We start from the raw sequence: 9,372 nt of genomic DNA on the forward strand, positions 1-9,372 counted from the left end.
CTAACACTTTGATAATAGGCTATTGTTACTTTGTCTCTCAAATCACAATGTTTCAAATTCTAGTCATGTGATCGATTATCGTAGATTTATTGGTGGTGAGTGTTTCCTAGCCTCAGTACATCTGGGAGGAGGTGGTCTTATTCTCCATGGACTTTACAGTGTCCCAGAACTTTTGGGAGTTTGAGTAGCCCCCGCGATATGCAACTTTTCAGGGAAGTTAGAAACCAATATACACAGAAGGTTAGGAAAGGCTGCAAATTTCTGTTTGAAAAATCTAGCCTTTGCTTTCCTAACCTTCTGTGTATATTGGTTTCTAACTTCCCTGAAAAGTTGCATATCGCGGGGGCTATTCAACGCTAATGCAGTACGCCACAGAATGTTTTTTTACTGGTCAAGGAGTGAACCAAGGGCTATATCTGTTCTTAGTTCCATTTTTTTAATGTGGCATGCTTATTTAAAATGGTGAGGAAAGCACTTTAAAAAAATAACCAGGCATCCTCTGCTGACAGAATGAGATCAATATCCTTCCAGGATACCCGGGCCAGGTCTATTAGAAAGGCCTGCTCAGTGATGAGGGGTGGTCGTTTGACCGCAGACCCATTACGGACGCAGGCAATGAGGCAGTGATCGCTGAAATCCTGGTTGAAGACAGCAGAGCTGGTCAGGATGATATCTATGAGGGTGTCCTTATTTACGGATTTAGGATTGTACTTGGTGGGTTCCTTGATAATTTGTGTGAGATTGAGGGCATCTAGCTTAGAGTGTGGGACGGCCGGGGTGTTAAGCATATCCCAGTCCCAGTGCTAGGTCACCTAGCAGAACGAACTCTGAAGATAATCAATCAATTCACATATGGTGTACAGGGCACAGCTGGGAGCTGAGGGGTATATAACAGGTGGCAACAGTGAGAGACTTATTTCTGGAGAGATTCATTTTTAAAATTAGAAGCTTGAACTGGTTGGGCATAGACCTGGAAAGTATGACAGAACTCTGCAGGCTGTCTCTGCAGTAGATAGAACTGACAGAGGGGGAGGAGTTTCAATCTTGATGGAATATGTTGTAGTTGGGGATGAAAATCTCAGAATTTTTGGTGGCCTTCATAAACTAGGATTCAGACATAGCAAGGACATCAGGGTTGGCGGAGTGTGCTAAAGCAGTGAGTAAAATAAACTTAGGAAGGAGGCTTCTGATGTTAACCTGCATGAAACCAAGGCTTTTACGATTACAGAAGTCAACAAATGAGATCGCCTGGGGACACACAGGGCCTGGGTTAACCTCCACCCGAGGAACAGAGGAGTAGTAGGATGAGGGTACGGCTAAAGGCTGGTCGTCTAGTGCGTTGGGGGCAGAGAATAAAAGGAGCAGATTTCTGGGCATGGTAGAATAGATTCAGGGCATAATGTACAGACGGGCATGGTAGTGTGCGGGTACAGTGGAGGAAAACCCAGGCATTGAGTGACGATGAGAGATGTTGCATCTCTGTAGGCACTAGTTATGCTAGGTGAGGTCACCGCATGTGTGGGAGGTAGGACAAAGAGGTATCTAAGGCATGTTGAGTGGGGCTAGGGGCCCCGCTGTAAAATAGAACAATGATAACTACCCTAAACAATAGTATACAAGGCATATTGACATTTAAAGAGACATAAAGCAATCACAGGGGTTGATTGGGAGAGCTAAGACAACGGGTAAGACAACAACAATAGGTAAAATGGCGATGAATGGGCAGAGAGGGTCAGTTAACTACACACAGGGCCTGAGTTCAAGGCTGGGGCAGACAGATAAACTAAATGGAGTACAGTGATTAATGAAAAGTCCAGCAGGCATCAGTTTTGTAGCCAGGTGATCATAGGGTCCAGTGAACAGCAATAGATGACACAGGGAAGCCGTTAGTTAGTCGTTACTATGCTAGCAAGTGGGTGACACGGCGTACATAAAGTTATGTCCGTTGTGCCCTCAACCGGCCTTTGCCAGAAGTCGATGAAGACGCTTCTGCTAGCCCCGTCCTGCTATCTTTACCTCGGCAGACCAGTCGTGGTGGATCGGCAGGGCTCCGTGTTGACAAGGGGTCCAGGCTAATTGGCAAAAGAGAATATTGTAGCTGGAGTAATTTTGTTTGCTATCCGGGAGATGCGCCTGGCTCGAGGCAAACTGGTGAAAGCTTCGGGACGAGGGCGTTAGCTCCCTGCTACCGAGTGGCTATTTACGATGCAAAGGTCAAATCACATTTATTTGTCACATACACATGGTTAGCAGGTGTTAATGCAAGTGTAGCGAAATGCTTGTGCTTCTTGTTCCGACCATGCAGTAATATCTAACAAGTAATATAACCTAACAATTTCACAACAACTACCTTGTACACACAAGTGTAAAGGAATGAATACAAATATGTACATATTGTATAAATGAGTGATGGCGGAACAGCATAGGCAAGATGCAGTAGATGGTTTAGAGTACAGTATATACATATGAGATGAGTAATGTAGGGTATGAAAACATTATATGAAGTGGAATTGTTTAAAGTGGCTAGTGATAAATTACATCAGGATGGCAAGATGCAGTAGATGGTATAGTGTACAGTATATACATATGAGATGAGTAATGTAGGGTAAGTAAACATTATATAATAAAAAGTGGCTAGTGATAAATTGATTACATACATTTTTCCATTATTAAAGTGGCTGGAGTTGAGTCTGTATGTTGGCAGCAGCCTCTCTATGTTAGTGGTGGCTGTTTAACAGTCTGATGGCCTTGAGATAGAAGCTGTTTTTCAGTCTCTCGGTCCCAGCTTTGATGCAACTGTACTGACCTCAACTTCTGGATGATAGCGGGGTGAACAGGCAGTGGCTCGGGTGGTTGTTGTCCTTGATCTTTTTGGCCTTCCTGTGACATTGGGTGGTGTAGGTGTCCTGGAGGGAGGGCAGGTAGTTTGCACCCGGTGATGTGTTGTGCAGACCTCACTACCCTCTGGAGAGCCTTCCGGTTATGGGCGGAGCAGCTGCCGTACCAGGCAGTGAAACAGCCCGACAGGACGCTCTCGATTGTGCATCTGTAAAAGTTTGAGTGTTTTTGGTGACAAGCCGACTATCTTCAGCCTCCTGAGGTTGAAGAGGCGCTGCTGCGCGATCTTCACCACACTGTCTGTATGGGTGGACCATTTCAGTTTGTCTGTGATGTGTACGCCGAGGAACTTAAAACTCTCCACCCTCTCCCCTACTGTCCCGTCAATGTAGATAGGGGCTGCTCCCTCTGCTGTTTCCTGAAGTCCACGATCATCTCCTTTGTTTTGTTGAGTGTGAGGATATTTTCCTGACACCACACTACGAGAGCCCTCACCTCCTCCCTGAACAGCATTTGTACATAGGTATTCCTCTTGTCCAGATGGGTTAGTGCAGTGTGATGGCGATTGCGTCGTCTGTGGACCTATTGGGGCGGTAAGCAAATTGGAGTGGGTCTAGGGTGTCAGGTAGGGTGGAGGTGATATGGTCCTTGACTAGTCTCTCAAAGCACTTCATGATGACGGAGGTGAGTGCTACAGGGCGGTAGTCATTTAGGTTCAGAGCTTATAGAAGGGATCCAGTGATGTAGTAGCTTCTAGTCGTGTTGGTGAAGAGTCCGTGAGGCATCAGCTTTGTAGCCAAGTGTTCATAGGGTCCACTGAGCAGGCCGGGTTGTGGGCCTGGCTCAAGGCTAGCTTTGGGGCTGGGCCACTCTGGAGCAGCTAGCTAGCTGCAATGATATGGAGTAATGGTCCAGAGCTTACGGCAGGAATCTGGTGATGTAGTGGAGAAGAGCAGTCCGGTATGCTCAGGGTTGATATCGTGCTGTGCAGACTTGCTAGTATTATCCAAGCTAAAAGCGGCTGGTGTCTGAGCTAAAGGTAAAGGCCACTAGCAGTGGCTAACAATTACTAAATAGCGAGTAGCTAATTAGCTGGTTAGCATCTGATGGCTAGCTCCTGATGGAGGTTCTAGCTATAAGGTATAACAATAGCAGATCCGTATCACATTGGGTGAGGCGGGTTGCCGGAAGGTAAATTTAATTTAAAAATAGAAAAAGATTGAAATATATACAATAAAAGACGGGGGGGGGAATTATATATCAGTACACCACCACCTGTATACCACAGATATGACAAAAGTATATTTTTACTGTTTTAATTATGTTGGTTTCCAGTTTATAATAGCAATAAGGAACTTCAGGGGTTTGTGGTATATGACCAGTATACCACGGCTAATGGCTGTATCCAGGCACTCAGCATTCCGTTGAGCATAAGAACAGCCCTTAGCCGTGGTATATTGGCCATATACCACACCTCCTCGGGCCTTATTGCTTAAGTGTAACCCATCTCTCACTGTATCAGCCCCTCAGCTGATTTGTTATGCTGTAGAAGCATTTCCGTTATGACCAGACACATAGGTCATTCAATCACATAACACAGACACATAATTAATTCACTGAATTGCCCATGCGTAGTAGTAGTTGTTGTTGTTGATCAGAGAGTCCAGACTACAACAAAGTGCAATCGCATTGCTGGAGCAATGAAACACACATCTGGAGCATCCCTACCTGTAGCAGCAGTATGTCTCTGAGAGGATCATACTCACCGGACTGGACCAGGCTGAGTGGTTCGCAAGCAACAGTCAGTGCACATGCACACACCAACTGATTAATGGACTGCTGAATGTATATATTTTTTCTCTTGCTTTGTTTTCTCTTTTCCGTATTATGTCTATCTCTGATACTCAGGAAATGGCTGAAAATAGCCCATATTAATTTAGGAGCCTTAGGTTCATGAAATCAATAACTTGCTATAACATCAGATAACATTCATATATTAGCCATTTCTGAGACTCACCTATATAATTTATTTGATGGTACAGCAGTAGCAATACAAGGATACAACATCTATAGAAGAGACAATAATGCTTATAGGGGATGTTTTTCCACATACTGTATATTCAGAGCCATATTCCTGTAATGCCTAGAGAAGATCTTATGTCAAGTGTTATTGAAGTGTTGTGGTTGCAGGTTCACTTGGCACATCTAAAGCCTTTTTTTGCGGTGTTGCTATAGGCCACCAAGTGCTAACAGTCAGTAATTAAATAATATGTATGAAATGCTTGATAGTGTATGTGACATAAACAGAGAGGTCTACTTCCTTGAGGACCTGAATATTGACTGGTTTTCATCAAGCTGTCTGCTCAAGAGGAAGCTTCTCACTGTAACCAGTGCCTGTAATCTGGTTCAGGTGACTAATCAACCTACCAGGGTGTTTACAGACACTGAACCAGAAAGTCCACATGTATTGATCACATTTTTAGTAATACTGTATCATGCATTAAAAAAACTAATAATGAAAGAAATGCATTGTAATTTTGTAAAGTGTGGGAGAGGTGGAAAAATTGTTCAAAAATGACAAACCTCCTGCCGTTGACAACTTAGATGGAAAGCTACTGAGGATGGTAGCTGAGTATATAACCACTCCTATCTGTCATATTTTTAATCTGTGTCTAGACTAAAGTCTTTGTCCTCAGGCCTGGAGGGAAGCTAAAGTCATTCCACTAAACAAGAGCCGTAAAACAGCCTTTACTGGTTCTAACCGCAGACCTATCAGGTTGCTGCCAGCTCTTAGCAAACTGTTGGAACAAATGGTGTTTGACCAAATACAATGCTACTTCTCTGTGAACAAATTAACAACACTTTCAGCATGCTTACAGTGAAGGACACACAACATGTACTCCACTGATACAAATAACTGATGATTGGTTGAAGGAAATGGATAATAAGAAGGTTGTGGGAGCTGTACTGTTAGATATCAGTGCAGCATTTGATATTATTGACCAAAACCTGTTGTTGAGAAAACATATGTGTTAAGGCTTTTCAACCTCTGCCATGTCATGGATTCAGAGCTATCTATTTAATAGAACTCAGAGGGTTTTCTTTAATGGAAGCTTCTCTAATGTCAAACATGTAAAGTGTGGTGTACTGCAGGGCAGCTCTCTAGGCCCTCTACTCTTTTCTATTTTTACCAATGAACGGTCACTGCCATTAAACAAAGCATGTGTGTCCATGTATGCTGATGACTATTGACCATAACCTGTTGTTGAGAAAACATATATGTTATGTCTTTTCAACCTCTGCCATATATTATACAATGGCGTCGGATCAATTGTGCTATTGTGATTTTTTTTCATGTTATTTTTTACTTATTTTATACATAATGTTTCTGCCACCATCTCTTATTTACATTTACATTTAAGTCATTTAGCAGACGCTCTTATCCAGAGCAACTTACAAATCTTATGACCGAAAAGAGCTTCTGGATATCAGGACAGCGATTACTCACCTCGTACTGGACAAAAAAAAAATCTTTAACGAGTTGGATGCCAAGGATTAACTTCAGACACCGGACAAGGCCCAAATCCCCATCATTCGCATGAAGAAGAGACAGAGATATCGGGGATGTAAACTCAGCAAAAAAAAAAGAAATGTACTCTCACTGTCAACTGCGTTTATTTTAAGATAACATAACATGTGTAATTATTTGTATGAACATAAGATTCAACAACTAAGACATAAACTGAACAAGTTCCACAGACATGTGACTAACATAAATGGAATAATGTGTCCCTGAACAAAGGGGGTGTCAAAATCTAAAGTAACAGTCAGTATCTGGTGTGGCCACCAGCTGCATTAAGTACTGCAGTTCATCTCCTCCTCATGGATGGCACCAAATTTGCCAGTTCTTGCTGGGAGATGTTACCCCACTCTTCCACCAAGGCACCTGCAAGTTCCCGGACATTTCTGGGGGGAATGGCCCTAGTCCTCACCTTCCAATCCAATCCCAGACATGCTCAATGAGTTTGAGTTCTGGGCTCTTCGCTGGCCATGGTAGAACACTGACATTCCTGTCTTTCAGGAAATCACGCACAGAAAGAGCAGTATGGCTGGTGGCATTGTCATGCTGGAGGATCATGTCAGGATGAGCCTGCAGGAAGAGTACGACATGAGGGAGGAGGATGTCTTCCCTGTAATGCACAGCGCTGAGATTGCCTGCAATGACAACAAGCTCAGTCTGATGATGCTGTGACACACCGCCCCAGACTATGATGGACCCTACACCTCCAAATCGATCCCGCGTCAGAGTACAGGCCTCGGTGTAATGCTCATTCCTTCGACGACAAACAGTTGCCTCGGGTAAGACCAGGGGTAGCGGTCTGTGTATATTTGACAATAACAGCTGGTGCATGAAATCTAATATTAAGGAAGTCTCTAGATATTGCTCCCCTGAGGTAGAGCATCTCATGATAAGCTGTAGAGTATCTCATGATAAGCTGTAGACCACACTATTTACCAAGACAGTAGTCATCTATATTTTTCATATCTGTCTATTTACCAGCTGTATAAGGCCATAAGCAAACAAGAAAATGCTCATCCAGAGGCGACACTCCTAGTGGCCGGGGACATTAATGTAGGGAAACTTAAATCCATTTTACCTCAATTCTACCAGCATGTTACATGTGCAACCAGAGGGGATAAAAACTCTAGACCACCTTTACTCCACACACAGAGATGTGTACAAAGCTCTCCTTCGCCCTCCATTTGGAAAATCTGACCATAACTCTATCCTCCTGATTCCCAATTACAAGCAAAAAGTAAAGCAGGAAATACCAGGGACTCACTCAATATGGAAGTGGTCAGATGATGCAGATGCTAAGCTACAGGACTGTTTTGCTAACACAGACTGGAATATGTTCCGAGATTCTTCCGATGGTGTTGAGGAGTACACCACATCAGTCACTGGCTTCATCAATAAGTGCATTGATGACATCGTCCCCACAGTGACCGTACGTACCCCAACCAAAAGCCATGGATTACAGGCAACATCCGCACTGAGCTAAAGGGTAGAGCTGCCGCTTTCATGGAGCGGGACTCTAACCTGGACACTTATAAGAAATCCCGTTATATAAAACAATGCAGGATTCAAGACTTCATGCTTTTCAGCTAAAATTATTATATAGAATTATTGCCACCAACAAAATGTTGAATATTTTGGGCATAAAATCATCGAAGCTCTGCAGATTTTGTTGTGAGGATACAGAATCAATAGACCATTTATTTTGTTATTGCCCTCAGGTAGCCTGTTTCTGGTCTCAGGTTCAGGAGTGGCTGAAAATGCATAACATTGATCTAAAATTGACCCTAGAAATTGTACTGTTAGGAGATCTGGAGAGACCGGGTCAGACAATTACTAATATACTAATACTTTTCGTAAAAGTATTTATCTTCAACGCACAATCTGTAGATTCTATTCTATTCGATTGATTGAAATTGTACATTAAAAGATATGTGTTGCATAGAAACACAAAGTAGTTGGCCAGCAGAGATAGATGGGATGGGCTGAGAAAAGCTGAGGGTTGGTATGTGGAATTGGAATGTGGAAGTGGGAGTGGAGTTGCTGTGTGTGAGAGAGAATGATGGTCAAAAGATAAAGGGTAAAAAAGTCAAAATAAAACATAATAAAAGTACATTTGAATGACACTAAGTGGCAGTGTTTTTACAACTAATGCCGGTTTGCCTGAGGCTGATGCCGTGCAGGTGTTTGTACACATGCATATACACACACTCATAAACTCATAAACACATACAAGAACGCACACATACATGTAATAGTGCCAGACATGCACACAAACATATAAAGTAGGCATTGCTGTTATGATTTCAGTTGACCTTGATGTCCTTTGTTTTAAATGTATTATTATTATTATTTATTTATTTATTTTTTGCATTGCTGTTTTCTTCTGTCTTTCATTTTTTCTCTTTAGTTAATTCTTTTAGTTGTTAGGGCATTGGGGGGTTCTTGGGGGTGGGGAATGGAATTATTATTATTTATATGTTTTCTTCTGGGGGGGCTGTGGGAGGGGTCTCGAATGGTTGAGGATCAGCTTTTGAGGAACTGTGGGAGGATCTTGGAGGGTTCGGGCTTCACAAGATTGTGATCATGAAAAAGGAAACTATGACATATATTTAATATCACTACCATGCACACGCACCCTCACACATAAGGATGGGTCTGTTGCAGAAAGACTGATATATGGTTGATAGTGTCTTGATGCTGTATTATTTGTCCTTCATGTTCCAATAATTTAATGTTATCCCTTCCTTGTGTTTTTTGTAATAAATATTTATTTTTGTACTAGGCAAGTCAGTTAAGAACAAATTCTTATTTTCAATGACAGCCTAGGAACAGTGGGTTAACTGCCTGTTTAGGGGCAGAATGACAGATTTTGTACCTTGTCAGCTCGGGGATTTGAACTTGCCACCTTTCGGTTACTAGTCCAATGCTCTAACCACTAGGCTACACTGCCGCCC

This window comes from Oncorhynchus masou, chromosome 22, assembly GCF_036934945.1.
Source record: "Oncorhynchus masou masou isolate Uvic2021 chromosome 22, UVic_Omas_1.1, whole genome shotgun sequence".
NCBI lineage: Eukaryota > Metazoa > Chordata > Actinopteri > Salmoniformes > Salmonidae > Oncorhynchus > Oncorhynchus masou.